The 18,785-nt window shown below is 43.8% G+C and overlaps 1 long non-coding RNA gene and 1 pseudogene across 1 annotated transcript; one reads left to right on the top strand and one right to left on the bottom strand.

Annotated features, from left to right (window-relative positions):
- Window positions 1-9,895: 9,895 nt before the first annotated feature.
- On the top strand, window positions 9,896-12,806 carry LOC131279441 (uncharacterized). Its single transcript, XR_009186796.1, has 2 exons — window positions 9,896-10,264; window positions 10,939-12,806. It is a non-coding gene; the product is annotated as an uncharacterized lncRNA (long non-coding RNA).
- A 4,941-nt stretch (window positions 12,807-17,747) lies between these two features.
- LOC101420279 (ubiquitin-conjugating enzyme E2 E3 pseudogene) lies at window positions 17,748-18,408 on the bottom strand (annotated as a pseudogene).
- Between the last annotated feature and the right edge of the window lie 377 nt (window positions 18,409-18,785).

The raw sequence follows: 18,785 nt of genomic DNA, 5'->3' as shown, positions 1-18,785 counted from the left end.
GGCAAACTTATGTGCCACATGGTTAGGTCAATCTCTGACTTCAGCGAGCAGAGCTCCCCCATCTCTGCTAAGCCTCAGTTACTGCTCCCAGCAGAACACACCTTTTTCCTTTTGCACACATGATACATCATGTGTCTCCACTGTCCTCCAGTCTTACAACACCAACTCCTAGGACATGCAAAGCCTTTTACTTTTTCAATTCTCTAGAAAGTGATAGCTGTGTAGCAAGGGATCTCATCACTCACTGAATCAAATTGAATCTTAAAATCTGTTGTCTGCCACAGCACTCTGGTGGAGCAAAAGGGCAATTTGGGACAGAGGGTGATCAAGAGGGGGAAAAGGAGAGCAAGCTCTTTCTTCTGTGTTGTCACCTGCTGGGTGATCTGGAACTTTCATGGCCCTTCTGGATTAAGAAGCTACTAGGCTGGTGCAAAAGTAGTTGCAGTTTTGCATTGTTGAAATTTGCCATTTGATATTGACATGCACTCTTAAATAAATGTGGTTATGTTATACATCATTTTAATGTACATTTCTCGCTTTATGTTTTTTGCTGATGACTTATTACTTGCTGTTTATATATTTTATATTTATTTTAGACTATGGAAATGATGTTAGACAAAAAGCAAATTTGAGTTTTTTTATTTGAGTTCAAAATGGGTCATAAAGCAGCAGAGACAACTCAAAACATCAACAATGCGTTTGGCCCAGAAACTGCTAACGAACATAGAGTGCAGTGGTGGTTCAAGAACTTTTGCAAAGGAGATGAGAGCCTTGAAGATGAGGAGCATAGTGGCCGGCCATTGGAAGTTGACAATGACCAACTGAGAGCAATCATCCAGGCTGATCCTCTTAAACTACCCAAGAAGTTGCTGAAGGACTCAACATCAACCATTCTATGGTCACGAGGCATTTAAAGCAAACCGGAACGGTGAAAAAGCTCGATAAGCAGGTGCCTCATGAGCTGACAGAGAATCAAAAAAATCGTCATTTTGAAGTGTCATCTTCTCTTATTCTATACAACAGCAACAAACCACTTCTCGACTGGATCGTGACGTGCAATGGAAAGTGGACTGTATACAACAACCAGCGATGGCCATTTCAGTGGTTGGACTGAGAAGATGCTCCAAAGCACTTCCCAAAGCCAAACTTGCACCAAGAAAAGGTCATGGTCACTGTTTGGTGATCTGCTGTCAGTCTGATCCACTACAGCTTTTTGAATCCCCATGAAACCATTACATCTGAGAAGTATGCTCAGCAAATCGATGAGATACACCGATATCATCTCGTGCAGCCAACATTAGTCAACAGAAAGGGTCCGATTCTCCACGCCAACACCCAACTGCATGTTGTACAACCAAAGCTTCAAAAGTTGAAAGAACTGGGCTACGAAGTTGTACCTCATTCGCCATATTCACCTAACCTCTAGCCAACCGACTACCACTTCTTCAAGCACCTCAACAACTTTTTGCAGGGAAAATGCTTCCGCAACCGACAGGATGCAGAAAATGTTATCCAAGAGTTCGTCAAATCCCAAAGCATGGATTTTTACACTACAGGAAGAAGGAAATTTATTTCTCGTTGGCAAAATTGTGTTGATTGTAATGGTTCTTATTTTGATTAACAAAGATGTGTTTGAGCCCAGTTGTGATGATTTAAAATTCACAGTGCGAAACTGCACTGTGATCCTGTTGCATCAACCTAATAGCTCCGGGGGGGCGTATAGTTAAGCAACCAGTGGCCCAGTGCCTGAACTAGGACTGCCTGGTTTGGGCAACATAACCTCTATATCAGATTCTTTACCTTTTGTGAAAGAGGGATAATAATAGGATGATCTCCCTTAAAAGGCTGTAGAGTGGACCGAGTTAAAGGTAAAGCACTGACAAGAGTGGACTGAGTTAAAGGTAAAGCGCTGAGAACAATACCCTGCACTATTAAGCTCCTATCCCCATCAGGTTCTGTGGCCTCTAGCGTCAGGAAGCCAGCTTCTCTTTACCCTGCTTAATAAAGGAAAAAATGGTGCTTGGTGTATTTTGGCCTTATGTACCCAAACTCTTGTCCCACAACAAACTTTTGTCCCACAACAATTTTTACAGCAGCCCAAACTCTATGTGACTGGATACATCCTATAACATTTATCGGAAATCCCTCCCAAACTGAGTAAATGGTCTAAAACAGAATTCACATTCTCTCCTTTTATGCCCTAACCTCCGGTTCAATTTCTTTCCAACTACAAAATCCTTTTTTTCATTTCAGGAGGTACGAGCGATTGAACCCAGGACCTCATATGTGGCAAGCAGGTGCTCACCACTGAGCCACAGCCACTCCCCAATGACAGTGGGTCTTTCGTTTGTTTGTTTTAGGAGGTACCGGGATAGAACCCAGGACTTCGTACCTGGGGAGCAGGCGCTCAAACACCGACTACAGCACTTCCTTCAGTACTTTTGATTACATTACATGAACCCAAAAGGCCATTAAAATCTACTCATTAATAAAAATAAGTTTTAAGTCAGTCAATTTCAACTGGTTTAGAGTAGAATAGGTTTAAAGTAGAATATGTCCTATTTTTAAAAAAAGATACATTTAAGTACATAAGAAGCTTGGTAAGGTATTCTGAAATAAACAGTTGTTCCTAAATATCCAATAACAGGAGAAATGTAAATAAATCATGGCAAATCTTATAGCACATATATTGCACTCACCTTCAAAACTCATTTTTTGAAGAACATGTATATGGGAAAATGTTCACAATTTAACTTAGGTGATTAAAGCTAAATTATCAAGACGTTTATCTTCAATTCAAAATGTATGTTGGGAAGGAATATGGGAATGCTATATTTTTTACATGCCCACAACTCCTCTAATTTAAAAAATTAAATAAAAAGTGAGAATCATTCTCAAATATGACAACTAAAAATATGTATGCTTAACATTTTTAAAAAATATATTTAGGAGGGAAAAAAGAAAGGAAGGAAATACACCAACATGTTAATAGTATTTCATTTCTGATAGGGCTTTTTTTAAATATTTCCCAAATGTTCTTCAATGAGCTTAAACTACTTTCATAATCCGAAAAACAAAACAGCTCAATTGGGGCAGATAGTTGTGGTTTACATATTAGACAGCTTTCAAAATTTTATTTAAAACTTGAAGACTGGCAACTAATTCACGAAGAGAATTAACCCAAGTCACTCCGTGGAGACACCAGGTTTGAAACCTTAGGAGTCTGAAGATAAGCCATTTGCCTCCTGTGAGACAGGCACCACAGGGGGGCAGATGGCTCACTCACCTCTACGTCAGTTTTTATCCAAAACCCGCCCTCTACACGAGTCGTGCCTCAAGGAAGGCGTCACCATATTTTATCCTTCCCTCTTGACTCCACATGGATTACAATTTACTGAATACCATGTTGCTTTCAACACAGTCAAGAACTTGTCAATGTAATAAAATCAGAAGGATTAACATACCTCAGATTATGGGATAGCTTTTTCTTGTCACTGCAGTAGGTGCAATTGTTTCAAATTTGCATCATGCCAGGTTTACACAATTTAGAATTTCTTAATGGCTGGCATTCTGCATTTTACATCAGGACATGGTAACAAAATGACAATCGCAAAGTTGCCCCAAACGCTGGTAAAATTTGCCTCTACTTTCTTGGTCTTAAAGTCTAGCTACTACTTCCCGGCTTGTGTTTCTTTAAAAGCTCTCCATAACTCTTTAAAGTTCCCGTATGTTGAAACTCAATCGCAACCACTGGCAGCTTCAGATCAGCTGCATTCACTACGAATTTATTCTCCAGGTATGAGGGTCAAAGTAATGTATTCATCTGACCACTCAGGGTTAGACTGATGACCTTCAACAAAAACTCTGGCCACCTTCATTTGACCTCCTGACTGACTACTGCCTGTGTGCCAGTAAAGCTTGAGGAGGCCTTAGACACCAACAGCTCTGAGTTCCCTAAAGGAAATTCTTTCCTATTTTGTAGAACAGGAGTCTCACACATTGCATTTCCACGCAAGACTGTCCATAAAATGGTATTAATGGATTCTAACTTAACAGACTTTGGGGTAGAAGGGAAGAAACACAAAAGAATACTGGACATCTGTTTCAAATGGCATACTTATTCACATCATAAACATTGACCTGAAAAACTATGCTTTCCTCTAACGTTATTCAGTATGAACACCTGGAAATTACTGGTAATCCTGTAGTCCTGAAGGGAGAGAGAAAGAGAATTTACCGGCTGTCATGACAAGACAACCCGGTCTTCCCTGGAACCCCTCCCAAGCACAGACCCATTTTCCACAAGACATGAGCAGAACCACAGATGCAGCAAGGTCTGGACACCAAGCCTGATGCTCTGGCATGCTGGCGCACTCTCCATCATTCCTAACGTCACCCAAAAGCAAAGGCGTAGCTCTGAAAACTATGTTTGGTATGAATATAGACCTGTCCCTACCTGCATTATCACACGTATCTACCTCTTGAATGTTAAAAAGTTTAAAACCCCAAGATTTCTTTTTAATCAGGTTGCTTGCAATAATTTAAAAACTTCCAAAATATGCATAACAGAGGAAGAAAATATGTCAAAATGTTTATAATTGTAGGCCAAGAGTGAATTTAAAAAAAAACTATTTGCAGTCAATTTAAAAAACGAAGGTCTTTAAAATGTCTGTATTATTTCCAATGGGGGTATGAGGTGTGCTATGTTTAAAGATTTTCTTTTTTTAGTCACAGATTTTTAGCTCCTTAAAAAGCTTAATGAGTGTGTCTCAGACTGGGAAATGATTCTCCCAGCTGAGCCAGAGCAAGAAATAGTGTCTCCGGAGACCTGGTCCTGTCTGCCTTCCACTTTACTAAAGTGCATTGTTTGCCTCCACAGTGATGCAAAGCAAGGGTTTCTCAAAGAGCTCCACCTTCTCAGCCCAACGCAGAGCAGACTGCCAACTCAAACTTCTCAGTTTTGACCGGCTGACCTGCCAGGCCCACCTGAAAACATAGCATCAATCAAAAAGTTTTCATTTAACTTTTTGCTGTTTCAAGCAAATAAGTCGTTCTCATTGTGATAATCACAGGTTGTGGGATTTCTATCAGAAACGCCCAGAATCACCAGACTAAGCAGAGGGCAATAGGTAAGAGGTAGGGCACGGATGGTGGAAGTACTCTGGCTACCCCTGCATCCACAAAAGGCCTTCCGTGATAACTCGAAGGGCACTCTTAAGTGGTCACCTTAAGCCATCACCTGAAGTCGGGTGCAGGGGGAGGGACTTTGCAAGCCCTGACACAGCACTGCTTGGCTGGCGCGTCTGTCTAGCTCCAGGTTCTTGCCCCGCGTGCACGCAGGTTGTCTGCCGCCCCTCTGTCCACGCTGCAAGGCGGTGGATAAAAGCTTTGCTCCCTCATTCCAAGAAGCACAGCGCGCCTCGAATCCCCGAGTGCACACGCCCACGAGCGGCGGCCGCAGCGTCCTCCCGACCCCCGCGACGATGTCCGCGTCTGGCCACCGCCTTCCGATACGCCTGGGGCGCGCGCTCGCCAGGAGCCACCGCCGCGCCACGACCCCGGGTCCGAGGCTTCCACGCGCCATCCGAGCGCGCCTCGAACCCTGCCTCCCGCCGGGGCGAGCGGGTGCCGTTGCCAGGACACCGCTGTCCCCTACCCCGCAGCCTCGCTCGCAGGCTCGGCGCCCAGCTGCCCCGCGGGGCTGGTGCCCGCAGCCGCCCAAGCAAGGGGCCGAGCCCCGCGCCCCGGGCCCGCGCCCACGCCGGGCGCCAGGAAGCCGCCAGGCCGCGGCGGGGGGGCCGGAAAAGCATTTAGATGGTGTTTCTTAACCCTCCGTTACAATACGGTTCCTGGGGCCACTGAAGGTTCTCATCTCTAGCAGAATGGACACGTAGCTCCATTTTCAGAAAGGCAGGGTATGGTGCCTTGGAGCGACGTGTCCCAGATAAACGTGCTCTTGATCCATTCCTGTGGGTGCGAGCCACTGTCAACAGGACCTTTTGATGAAGTGTCTTCAGGTAAGATATGGCCCAGCTGAATCAGGATGGGTCTCGATCATATTCTTGGAGTCCTGTTAAGCAGAACGAAATTCAGACACAGAGAGAAAGCCCTGGAAGAAGCCAGAAGTCAGTGAAACCCAGAGAAGCCAGGAGAGGCTGCCATATGCACTGCCCTGGGACAGAAAAGCCAAGGACCGAGGACCACAGGCAGCTAGTCTTAGAACACCATAGTTTTCTGGGAGAAAGTACTCCCTTGGTGCTGACTTGACTTTGGACTTCACCAGCCTGAAACCATAAGTCAATAAATACGTGTGGTTTAAGCCAATTCATTGCATGGCATTTGTTTTAGCAACTGGGAAACTAACCAGTGTGTAGAGCTGTATTAGTCAGCCAAAGGGGTGCTGATGCAAAATACCAGAAATTGGTTGGTTTTTATAAAGGGTATTTATGTGGGGTAGGACCTTACAGATACCAGGCCATAAAGCATAGGTTACTTCCCTTACCAAAGTCTATTTTCACGTGTTGGAGCAAGATGGCTGCCGATGTCTGTGAGGGTTCAGGCTTCCTGGGTTCCTCTGGGCTCAGCTCCTCTGCTTTCTCCACAAGGTCAGCTGTAGACTACCCACCAAACGGCTCTGTCTCTCTCCTCAGGGCTTGCTTCTTTCTTCTGTGAGTTTGCTTCCTGGGGTTCCAGCTTAAGGCTTTAGCATCAAACTCCAACATCAAAAACCCCCAAACTCTGTCTTTTGCCATGCCTTGTATCTGTGTGTCCCCACCCACCAGGGGGCAGGACTCAACACCCTAATTTTGTGGCCCAGTCAAAGCCCTAATCATAACTTAATCATGCCCAGGTACAGACGAGATTACAAACATAACCCAATATCTATTTTTGGAATTCATAACTATATCAAATGGCTACAAGAGTCAAACCTTGTGTGCTTGAGGGTCTGAAAAAAAGAAGCTGTAAGATACAAGTTCAGCACTCTGATGGAAATAACAAAAACTCAACTAAGACAGGTTTAAATGGTAAAAGGAATTTATGAACTTACGTTGTGGAAGCAGAGAGATTTAGTGATTGCGTATTGAAGGCCAGACTCAGGAATATTCTTGAGAAGGAAAATTTATTAATGACCAGCTGGGCCTAGGGACTCCTGTCCGAAAACCCGAGCCCCAAATAGGATTCCTGGGTCCTTTTATATAGAGGATGTAGGTGCAGGGGAGTCAAACAGTGTTTTTATGAAAAAAGAACTTTTCTTTGTTAGTTTCTTAGAGTTGTAAGTGTTTGAGTACCAGATAGGTTTTGAATGAACATATCGCCCACATTCCAGGTAATCCTGCATTAACATATCCCCCACATTCCAGGTAAGCTTGAATTAATGTATCGCCCAACTTCTGTCTGGATGTAACTTTGAATACACATTCAGTCTACATCCTTTCTGAAAATTAAAGCCTATAGGGTCTATATCACATAATTGGCTTTTTAGGAACTAGGCACACTTGGGTACAGAATTGGATAATTTTGAATTCATGCCGAGGCTATATTCATGTCACTGAAAAGTCCAGAGCCAGGATAAATGTCAAGCGCTGTGTGACCCAGAGGTTTGAGAAACCATGAGGGCTCTGAATCCATTTTTCTGAAATTTTCTTGGCAGAAAATCCTTTGCCATCTTGTACATCAGCTTTGTCCTCAGGCTGAGTCCTCTTGTCATCATCACTATTGCCTGGACTTATCGGGCATTTACTATGATCTAGGCATTGTTCAAAGTGTTTAATATTTATTAATCCACTGAATCCCCTGAAAAACCCTGTGCCTTAGATACTCTAATCTCTACCTTACATATGAGGAAATGAAAGAGCAGCCCCGGTAGCATTAAACAGTGGTGCCTGGGTGAGGTCCTCAGTGTCTGCTCCAGAGCTTGCATTTGGCAGCTGCTCTAAGATTCAAGGTCTGAATTCCAGCAGTCAGAATGTAGCTTTATCCCCAGGCTTCACAGAAAAAGGCCTGAGATCCCCTCCAATTTGACCAGTTTAGATTTCATACCTACACACAAACAAATTCCTGCAGCCAGGGAAATGGGATGCACTCAATATTCACTTCACGGGAACCATATGGGTTTTCACTGGTGGGGCAATGGGAAAGTGGGATGGGGGAAATAGCAGTGGACACAGACAACTCAAGTTCACCAAAGAAACTTATCTAAGGGCATGGAGCTGATCATAGGGGAGCCAGGGTCCCAGCTGGGGGCTTTGATGCCCAAGCTCACATTCATTCCACTCCATCATTATGCTTTCTCAGTTACTCTTTGAGCTGAGAGCGCTGGCTCCCAATGCATGGGAGAGAAGGAGGAGGGCAAAAGGGGCACACTGCAACACCTCTGGGGTGTATGTAGCATGATAAAGCAAGCCAATAGCAAAACATTGAAAAAGACTCTCAGCTTTCTCTGGCCAGAGGTTGTGTGGGAGCTGTGCCTAAGAATTTCACCCAGAACAGTAATTTCAAGGCTTCTGCTGAGGCTAGAGACCAGAGCAACTCCCTGAGCTTCTGAAGATGCAAAGCCAGGGTAGAGCCTAGTTTGATCCCAGGGACCTCTGATGTGGAGAGAGTTTCCCTGTCACTTGTGCCATCTTGGTTCCTGATTTCTCTTGCGCCTTGCCTTGACTCTCCCCTTCATCTCTTCTTTGTTGCATCCTCATCTTGCTGTGTGACCCACTTGCGCGGGCACTGGTTCACCACGTGGGAACTCAGCTCATTGCGCAGGCATGCTTTTCTTTCACAAGGAGGCCCCAGGGATCGAACCCAGGTCCTCCTATATGGTAGGCAGAAGCTCTATCACTTGAGCCATATCCACTTCCTCTTATTTTTTATAGTACTAACTATGGAAAGTGAAGAACTACAAAAGATCTGAGGTTTTTGGGATAAATTGAGTGGTTGGGCAAAGAAATACATCTTCCCTGTGGAATGGAGTGATACATTCATCAGTTCCATGTTTTGGAATTTATTCATTTCATGTTTAAAAGACAATACTATTGTTTAGCTAATAGGATTGTCATGAAGGGAAGAGGTGAAGAATGTGATGGCCCCTAGAGTCATAGAAGGGCTTATTAGTCCTATTGCCCCTTGTTGCTTTTTCCTAGCAAGCAATTCTGTTACATTTTCTGTTCAGTGCTGTGTCCACCAGAGGGCAGATAAAGAAAGCTGGTGGAGATTTAAAAATGTATTTTCCCAAGAGTACAACTCTTATTCAGATCTTGTAAATATAGGCTAAAAGTCAGTTCAAGAGAATTAAGAAGACTCAGTATTTTAACTGCTTGCACTTAATTCATTTTCCCCTTTTCTGTGAATTATATTCTTCCATAATTTACCGAATCCATTTCTGTAAGTTTCTCTTAAGGTAAAAAGTATGATTTTTCATTGTGGAGAAGAAAATAATGTATTTATCAAAATTTCCTGCTTTCTTTTTTAACTTCCTACAGCAGCTATTAACTATTGGGTACATAGGAATAACTCATTAAACTTGGCAGTTTGCATAAGGAAGAAATTAAAGTTATCTGTTTTAAACAGGCCAACTGCTCAACATCTGTAATCATGACCTTGTAAAACAACGTGAAATGTCCCAGGAGGGGCTTGGGTGGAGGAGAAGGGAAAGAGGACACCTTCTCTTGGATGTCTCCTTTAAGAGAAAGAGGAACTAAACTTCAGAGAGGAAGAGTTTGGTGTCTTAAATCTGGAGGCCGAAAGACTGTTCCATTGTAGCCAACGGCTGCAACGTCAGATCCCTTCAATACGGTCACATGATTTTCAACATTTCCCTTGCTCTGTTTCCCGACTATACTTATTTGCTCCATAACCTTTTCCCCAAACCTAGCCGGCACTGCTCCTATCCAAGCACAGGTCACATGGCTACATAGGTCTGACCGCTCCATCATGAGGATGCAATGTCACATGCTTCAGATTCCATCCCCAGCTCCCTGTAGGGCTCAGAGTCAGTGGAGGAAGGCTGGCAGAAGCATTCCAGCAAGTCCATGATTCTTCTAGCTAGGGAATGTCGGACTTGTAGCCTGCACAGAAAATAATTTTATAACCCAGCGTGATCTGATGCACTCAAGTTTGAGAAGCCCTGCTCTAAGCACATTAAGCAGTTCAGACTTGAGAGCAGCAGGAAGCCTCTGAGAGACTGAGCAGGGGAAGTCCCATAAGATTTGTGATTGAGAAAAATCATTCTTCCTCTTCCTCGTCTTGAACAAAGTGGAGGAGAAGTGGGGAGGTGAGTAGCAGCCAATACGGAGGGCAGGGGCCATGAGGAGGCGGTGCAGGCATGCCCGCGAGAGACGGACGCAGCCCTGACTGCGCAGTGGGATGAGGCAGGCAGAGGAGCGGGCACGTTTGACAGCCCATAGGAGAGAGCACCAGCAGGACTCGGCAGTTCTGCAGCAGCCCTGGAGTTTCTGCCAAACGCAGGGCCCGCGGACAAGAGCGGGTAGGGCTGGGATGCTGGCAGCGAGAGCAGCGCGCAGGGTGGGCGAGGCAGTATCAGAGGGCGTGGGAAACAGGAGGCTCAGGAAGGAGAGGCGCTGTGTCTGCACACGCTGCCCAAGCAGAATGCAATCCAACTGGTTCCACATATGCTCACCATGGCCTGTCCTTTCGGCCCATGTGTGTAGCGACCCTGGCTGCAGCAGCAGGGCACCTGTGCCGCTCCCATTATCCACCCTGCCAAGTTTAACAAGCCACATGCAAAGCTGGAAGCCTGCCTAGAACAGGGGACAGGGGGGGACAGAGGGGGAGGGGGCAGGGGGAGGGGAGGAACCCAGCAGCCTTAGCATTTAGCAAGGACAATTTGTCAGAGAAATTTAACAATTTCCTCTTTTAAGAAAATCTCAAATTAAAAAGGCTAGCAACTTAGCTACATAATACATTTGTGAAAAAATCCTGTTTCAGGCCAAGAACAGGATCCCTCTGAGCCTGAAGAACTCTGCTTAGAGGCAAAATTCACCTAGCAAGACTTCTACAGTGTGAGCACGTCAACAGTGTAAAGGAGTTAAAGTCTAAAGCTTACACAGAAATAAAAACTATAGTAAAAAGAAAAAAAAAAAGCCCAAAGGAAGAACCCGGAGTGCTTTTTAAGCCAAATACATGGTTAATAGGGTGGGGAATTTCCCGGTGACCCGTGCTGCGTGGACAAGTGAGTTTAATATCAACCAGTCTTGGGGCATTTCCTCTAAGAGTGGTCAAAGGAAGCCCCCGGGGCCTGCATTCGTGGAGCTCACTTTCTGCAGGTTCCAGGCTGACTGGGAGCCGAGATTTCTGACGCTGTTTGGCCTAGAAGAGATAGAAGAGCTGCCTCTGTGTTGGGAAACTTGTGAGAGACCCCTGGCCTACAAATGAGGGGGCTGGAGTCTGTGTGCCTGGCCAGTTGGACTGCACCACAGCCCTCACCTCTCAGGGGCCGCCAGAATCCTCTGCCCTCCGTCCACCTGCTCTGCCGAGCCGAGCCCTGGGTCAGCTCAACCAGCAATCCGGGACAGGCAGGCAGATTTCTCTTCTGCCACAGCAGCTTATACCACTGTGAAAAGAAGTAACAGCTGTAATGTGGATGAAATTGTGAATGGAAAATTCCAGAATCTGTGCCATCCTTCCCCCACTCTGGCATGATGAACTGAAACCTGCCAACGGGCTTATTTGTGCTGGAAAGCTTAGCCTGTGAGTGTCTAGATAAGAAAAGGTGCTCGGCACAGGGATTGGGCTCAGGATGCTCACAGCATTGGAGTTACATACCTTAGAGGGGAAGGGACGGCAAAGCAGGTGATCTCAGAGAGGTCCTGCAGTCAGAAAGTCCAGTTCAGCCACTTACTAGCTGTCCAATCTTGGTCTAGTTAGCTGACCTCTCCAAGCCTCAATTTTCTCATGCATAACATGAATACTTAACTGGAAAAAAACCCAGAAGCATTAAGAAAGACGCTCCCTAATCTTCCCACCCCAAACACTATGGATCGACTGTTCTCCATCTTTCTATTGTAAAGGAAGAAGTATCCTCTCACTGGCTGGTCTCCTGGCTCATCTGAATCTTAACTCCTTCCACCTGCTCAAGACTTGGCTCCCATAGTCTTTCTCTCTTTCCTGAATCATCCATTTTTCTCTCTCTCACTCTACTGGATCATTCTCATCAGCATATTATACTCTTGTATCTCCCATCTTCAAAACCATCACCATCTGCAAACAGAAACAAGTCTCTCAACCTCACATCTTTCTGGTTACCATCCACTCATCTGATGTCCTTCAGAGCAAAACTGCAGGAAGGAGTTATCTCCTGTAGCAGTTTGATAATATTGATGAATTCCAAAATGAAATATTGGATAATGTTTGTAAACTGGTCTTTTCCTCTGGGTATATTAGATTATATTGGATGCTTGTGCCAGCAGGGCATTGAGTCTCTACCCTTAGTGGGTGGGCACTCAGATAAAAGGCATGGTAAAGGACAGAGTTGAGGGTTTTGATGTTGGAGTTTGATGCTGAAGTCTTAAGCCGGAGCCCCAGGAAGTAAGCCCACAGAGGAAAGAGAAACAAGCCCTAGGGTGAGAGGAACCCTGAGCCCAGAAAAAAGCAAGCCCTGGGAAGAGAGGAACCCTAAGCCCAGAGAGAAGCAAGACCTGGGAAGAGGACCCAGGAAGACTGAACACTTAGCAGATGTTGGCAGCCATCTTGGTCCAACACGCAGAAATAGACTTTGGTGAGAGAAGTAACCTATACTTTACGTTCTGGTACCTGTAAAGCTCCTACCCCAAATAAATATCCTTTAAAAAAAGCAACCCATTTCTGGTATTTTTCATCAGCACCCCTTTGGCTGACTAATACACTTGCCTTTTTCTTGACTCCTTGCCTCGAGTCACTCCAAAATTGCCAAGGTTACCACCACTGCCAAATCTGGTGAGCTCTTCCTGTCACCACCTCATTCCACCTTTCAACAGCATATGACATAATCGACCACCCTCTCTCCTTCCTGAAACACGTTTCTCTCCTGGCTTCAGGGACACCATACTCTTGGTTTTCAAATTCCTCTGTGGCAGATAATTCTTAATCTTTGTCACTGGCTCCTTCTTTAATTTCCATTTAAACTTGGGCCCTCCTCTATTTCCCATTCACCCAACTTCCTCAGGTTACCTGATAAAGGCCCATGGCTTTAAGTATTTCCTTTTATAAATGGAATCATGCAATATATTACACAATATATTTAGTTCATCGTAGCACATTTATACAGTATTTGTCCTTTTGTGTACAGCTTGCTTCACTCAACATAATGTCTTCCAGGTTCATCCATGTTGTCATATTCTTTTCTTGTCATGTTCATTTCTTCTTATGGCTGTATAATAATCCATTGTATGTATACACACAATTTGTTATCCGTGCATCAGTTGATGGACATCTGAGTTGTTTACATCTTTTGACAATTGTGAAATTATGCTGCTATGAACATCAGTGTGCAGATGTCTGCTCGTGTCGCTATTCTCAGTTCTTCTGGGTATATACCCTGTAGTGGTATTGTAGGGTCATGTGGCAAATCTATATGAACTTCTTTGGGAAATTTTTTATAGCCTTTTTTTTTTTAAGATTTATTTTTTATTTATTTCTCTCCCCTTCCCTCCCACCTGCCCCAGTTGTCTGTTCTCTGTGTCCATTCGCTGCGTGTTCTTCTGTGTCCTCCTATATTCTTGTCAGCGGCACCTGGAATCCATGTCTCTTTTTGTTGCATCATCTTGCTGCATCAGCTCTCTGTGTGTGCAGTGCCATTCCTGGGCAGGCTGCACTTTTTTTGTGCTGGACAGCTTTCCTTACAGGGTGCACTCCTTGTACGTGGGGCTCCCCTATGTGGGGGACACTCCTGCGTGGCATGGTACTCCTTGCATGTATCAGCACTGCATGTGGGTCAGCTCATTACACCGGTCAGGAGGCCCTGGGTTTGAACCTTGGACCTCCCATGTGGTAGGAGGATGCTCTATCCATTGGGCCAAATATCCACTTCCCTTCTTTGGGATTTGATTAACAGTCCTCCACGGTGGCTGGACCACTCTGCATTTCCACCAACAGAGATAAATTTGTATCTCTCCACATCCTCTCCATCACTTGTAGTTCTCTGTCTTTTTAATAGTGGCCATTGTTGGTGCCTAATACGAGAGGACAAACCAGTTTGTCAAGCCCTCAGTGAAGATGCAAGTAACTATGACTCTCGTCCTTCAAGGAGTGAAACCTGGTGGTCACCTTGGGCCCAAAGGAGAGGGGTAGAGAAGAATGAAATAGATGGAATAGGGAGCAATTTGGGGGAGATGGGAGTGTTCCGCATGATCTTGCAAAGGTGGATATAGGCCACAGTAAATTTTATCAGATCTTATAAAACTATATCGTCCCAACGTAAACCACAATGTGAACCATTGACTATGACGATAGTAGCTATGTTTCAATATTTGTGCATCAATTGTAACAAAGGTAGTATTCACCTATAAAAGTTTATTGATGGGGGAAAGGGGTAAAGGAGAAGGATGTTGGGTGGATGGGAATCCTCCGTATTCTGGATGTTACTCTACTGGGACCTAAAACTTCACTGAAGAAAAAAATGAAAAAAAAAAAAAAAAAGTAAGGCACTGGGGGAATAAATGGAAGAAAATGTCACACAGGATAATATTTTTACAGTGATGTAAAGCAAAATGTAAAAAAAAAATTTTTTTCTTCTTCATATTTTTTCATTATTATTCCAATTTTTAAAAATATTCTACTTTTACTTTTTACTTTTCTCTGAATTTTACTTCTTATGTATAAAGTATCATTACTATTTTATTTTCTTATTGATTGAATGTGGCTATATTATTGGCTTCATTTTGGAAGACGTTTTAGATCACAGAAAGGTTACAACTGTGACAGTAAGATCATTGGTGTGGGGTGTCAGTGAGCGGTGGGTGCATGGGAGAAAGTTCACCTGGGTATACATACAAGGCATATAAATGTGTTCAAATATCCATGAGGCATTGTCAGTGGGTGGAGAGTTACAGAATAACCAAAAAATATCAAATTCCTATCCAGGGGATCTCTGCCACACTCTGTAATGGAACAACAAGAATGTCCCAGGTACAGGGACAATGACTTGTGAAGGAGGATGTTCCATTGAAGGACCCTTGATATTGATGACTCCTTATGAGCCTTTGCTCTTGAAAATGGAAACTTAGCTTAGTGACATAGGGTGCCTAAAAGTTACCTATGGGAAGCCTCGTTGTTGCTCAAATGTGGCCTCTCCTTTAAGCCTCACTCAGCATATAAAAGCAATAACTTCTCCCCAACGTGGGACATGACTCCTGGGGATGAACCTCCCTGGCACTGAGGGATTGCTACCAACTACCAACAAGCAATGCATCTGGAAAAACCAACAACAAAACAATATCTTGACCAAAAGGGGGAAAAGCTAAAGACAAATGAGTTTGTATGGCTAAGAGAATTCAATCAGGAAGCCATCCCAGAGGTAGTGCTTATGCATACCTCAACAGGACCTCACTGACAGGTAAAGGAGATACTACCCCAAACAGCAAAGTTCCTCAGGTGTATGGAGACATGCAGACACTGTCATTTAGGGCAGACAGCTCAGGAATTTGGTCCCTTGCCAGTGGGCCCTAATCTGGTATTTATGCTCCCCAGTGTGAGCTCAGCAGTGGTTTCCCCATGCATGACTCTTCTGTCCTATTTGAACCTATAATTAGTATTAGAGTTAGTAGGTGTACATCCAAGAGACTTAAATCTTTGGGTCGTCCATGTGCCAGCTGAGACCTGAATCTCAACAGAGTTGGAACACCTACTCTCCAGTTCAATGGACTCACCCAGGAGAACAGGGAGGAGATGATGAACAAACATCATACCAAGGAACTGAGAGTGCCTACAATTACAAGCAAGAGAGTCCCATCTATCAGATGTATGGGATCAAAGCTCCCCTCAATTAATGGTGGAATGGGCATCACCATCCAAGAGTCCTCAGGATTGGGAAACAAGCTATGGACAGAAATAAACTTACTAGTATTTTACTATAGACTATTTGTGAATCTAGCAATGGAAGAAATACCATTGTTGTGGAAGCAATGACTCATGGATGTTCTGGGGTTAGAGAGAGGGAAAAACAGATGTACTAGGGGGGCATTTTCAGGACTTGGGAATCATCTGAATGACATTACAAAGACAGATACAGCCATTATATATCCAGCCATAATCTAGAGTCAAATGGGACAGAGTGTAAGCTATAATGTAAACTATAATCCATGCTTAGTGGCAATGCTCCAAAATGTGTTTATCAATTGCAATGAATGTACTACACTGATTTAAAATATTGCTAATGTGGGAAAATGTGGGAGTTGTAGGGAACGGGGCATATGGGAATCCCCCATATATTCCCTGTAACGTTTATGTAATCTAAGTATCTTTTTAAAAATAAAAAAAGTGGAAAAAAATAGTGGCCATTCTGATAGGTGTGAAATGATATATCTCATTGTAGTTTTGATTAATGTTTCCTTAATCATTATTGATACCGAACATTTTTTCATGTTTTTTCACCATTTGTATTTATCTTTGGACAAATGTTTATTCAAGTCTTTTGTCCATTTTTCAACTGGGTAGTTTGTCTTTTTATTGTTCAGTTGTAACATCTCTTTATGTATCATGCATTTTAAATGCTTATTGGACATGTGATTTCCAAATATTTTCTCCCATTGAGTCAGCTGCCTTTTCACCCTTTTGACAAAGTCCTGTGAGGTACAAAAGTGTTTAATTTTGAGGAGGTCCCATTTATCGTTTTTCTTGTTGTTGCTTGTGCTTTGGGTATAAGATCCAAGAAGCCACCATCTACCACAAGATCTTTAAGATGTTTCCCTACACTTTCTTCTAGTAGTTTTATGGTCCTGGCTTTTATATGTAGGTCTTCAATCCATTTTGAGTTACTTCTTGTTTAGGGGGTGAGTTAGGGATCCTCTTTCATTATTTTGATTATAGATATCCAATTCTCCCAGCACCATTTGTGGAAGAGATAATTTTGTCCCATCAACACGGATTTAGTAGGTCTGTCAAAAACCAGTTGACCTAGAAGTCAGGGTTAATTTCTGGACTCTCAATTCTATTTCACTGAGTGATGTGTCTATCTTTATGCCACTGTTTTGACCACTGTAGCTTTGTAATGTTTCAAGGTCAGGCAGTGAAATTCCTCCCAGGTCACTCTACTTTTTTAGAATGCTTTTGGCTATTTGGGTGCACTTTCCCTTCCAAATGAATTTTTTTAAGGAGCATACTTATTGTGTTTGAGATGATACATCAGATGCTCTCTCAGCTACAAAGGGTAAAAGGAAATCCTCTCATTACAAACTGACAAAGGTAAAAGGTAAAACATTTTTCACAACAGCATGTACCACATCCTCATAAGTCGATCTGGGTTTAATACAAATGATATTGCCTAGTCATCTATGGCTACTTTTATAACTTCATACAAATAATGAATTAGGCTAAAATGCAGTATAATATTTGGTAGGCTTCAGGACCAGTATCATTAGTACATCACAAAATTGCTCCCAAAGAAGGAAGACTTGGAAGTAGGCATTTAAAAAATAATCTACAGCTACAAAAGTTCTACCCTTGATAGCAGTGACCTTTCTGGGCAGTCTCCTAGTCTCCAAAGGATAAAAGCAGAGAGTAGAATCAGTATAACATATAAACAGAGGTCCATATTGTAAAGGCTATGAAGAGTTGCAGCACAGTGAGACGATGCCGTCTGCTCCTTCACACCGCATAAAAATTATGGTGGTTGCTTATCTCTTGGTCCACTGTCTGACTATCCTGTCACATTCTGCTCTGTTGGTCAAATACTGAGTGGCTATGCTTTGCAACCAGAGGATCTGCAGGGTTGCAATTTGTCAAGAGGGAACAAATAGACAGCAAGACCTTTGAGAGAGTCAAAGCAGGACTCCAGTTGTCTTTAGGAATGTCCAGACAGCTGAATCCCTCACTGTTGATGCTGCAGTGATAGATTCTGGTGTAAAAAGTAACCTTCAGTGGCTCAAATAGATAATCTGATGAAAATGTGATACCCAGAAAATACACACCATCTTCATATACAGAACCTGGTGGACCAAGAAGAGTTGATCTTCCTTTATAAGTGTTATCTCCTTTAGGTCCAGCATTGCAGTTGGGGGGATCAAGGGTCATTTTAGCTACCTCCTTCTGAATTCTTTTAGCACTAGTGGATAGGTTTTGCTAGGAAATTTGGTGTTTTTCTTCTGCTGGGTGGCAGAAGGTTTTCTTTCTTCTTGCTCTTCAGGCTGTGGAGTGGCTCTGTCTCGTCGATCCACTGCTGGTGCTGGGACTCTCATCATCAGAACTTTGCCTATTTTTGGACATCTTGGGGAAGTTATTTCTTGGAAAGCTTGGCTGCCTGCTTATTCACCTCACACACTGCTACTGTGTGGGGGAGGGAGAGAGAAAAAAAAACCCTTAAGGAAATGGAGGCAGCTTGTGGGGTGGGGTGGGGGGGAGATGTGGAGGAGACTCTGACCAGGGAGTATGGAACATTGCAAGTTGAAGGGGGTTGTGTAGGGTGTGCTGTGGCTGGAGGGTGGCACCTTCCAGTGCCTTCAGGGAAGAAAAGGAAGGGGCAATGGGAGCTCAGAGGGGCAAGGGCATGAAGTCCTCATGAGGTGGAGGGGACACTGGAGTTCCCTACGCACTGTGGCCTCCAGTTGCCACCTCCAGCATCAGCTCCTCCCAGCCGCACAGTC

This window comes from Dasypus novemcinctus, chromosome 1 (assembly GCF_030445035.2).
Source record: "Dasypus novemcinctus isolate mDasNov1 chromosome 1, mDasNov1.1.hap2, whole genome shotgun sequence".
Lineage (NCBI taxonomy): Eukaryota > Metazoa > Chordata > Mammalia > Cingulata > Dasypodidae > Dasypus > Dasypus novemcinctus.
Note: the sequence above shows the minus strand (reverse complement) of the source record. Positions and strands in the feature narration are given on the sequence as shown.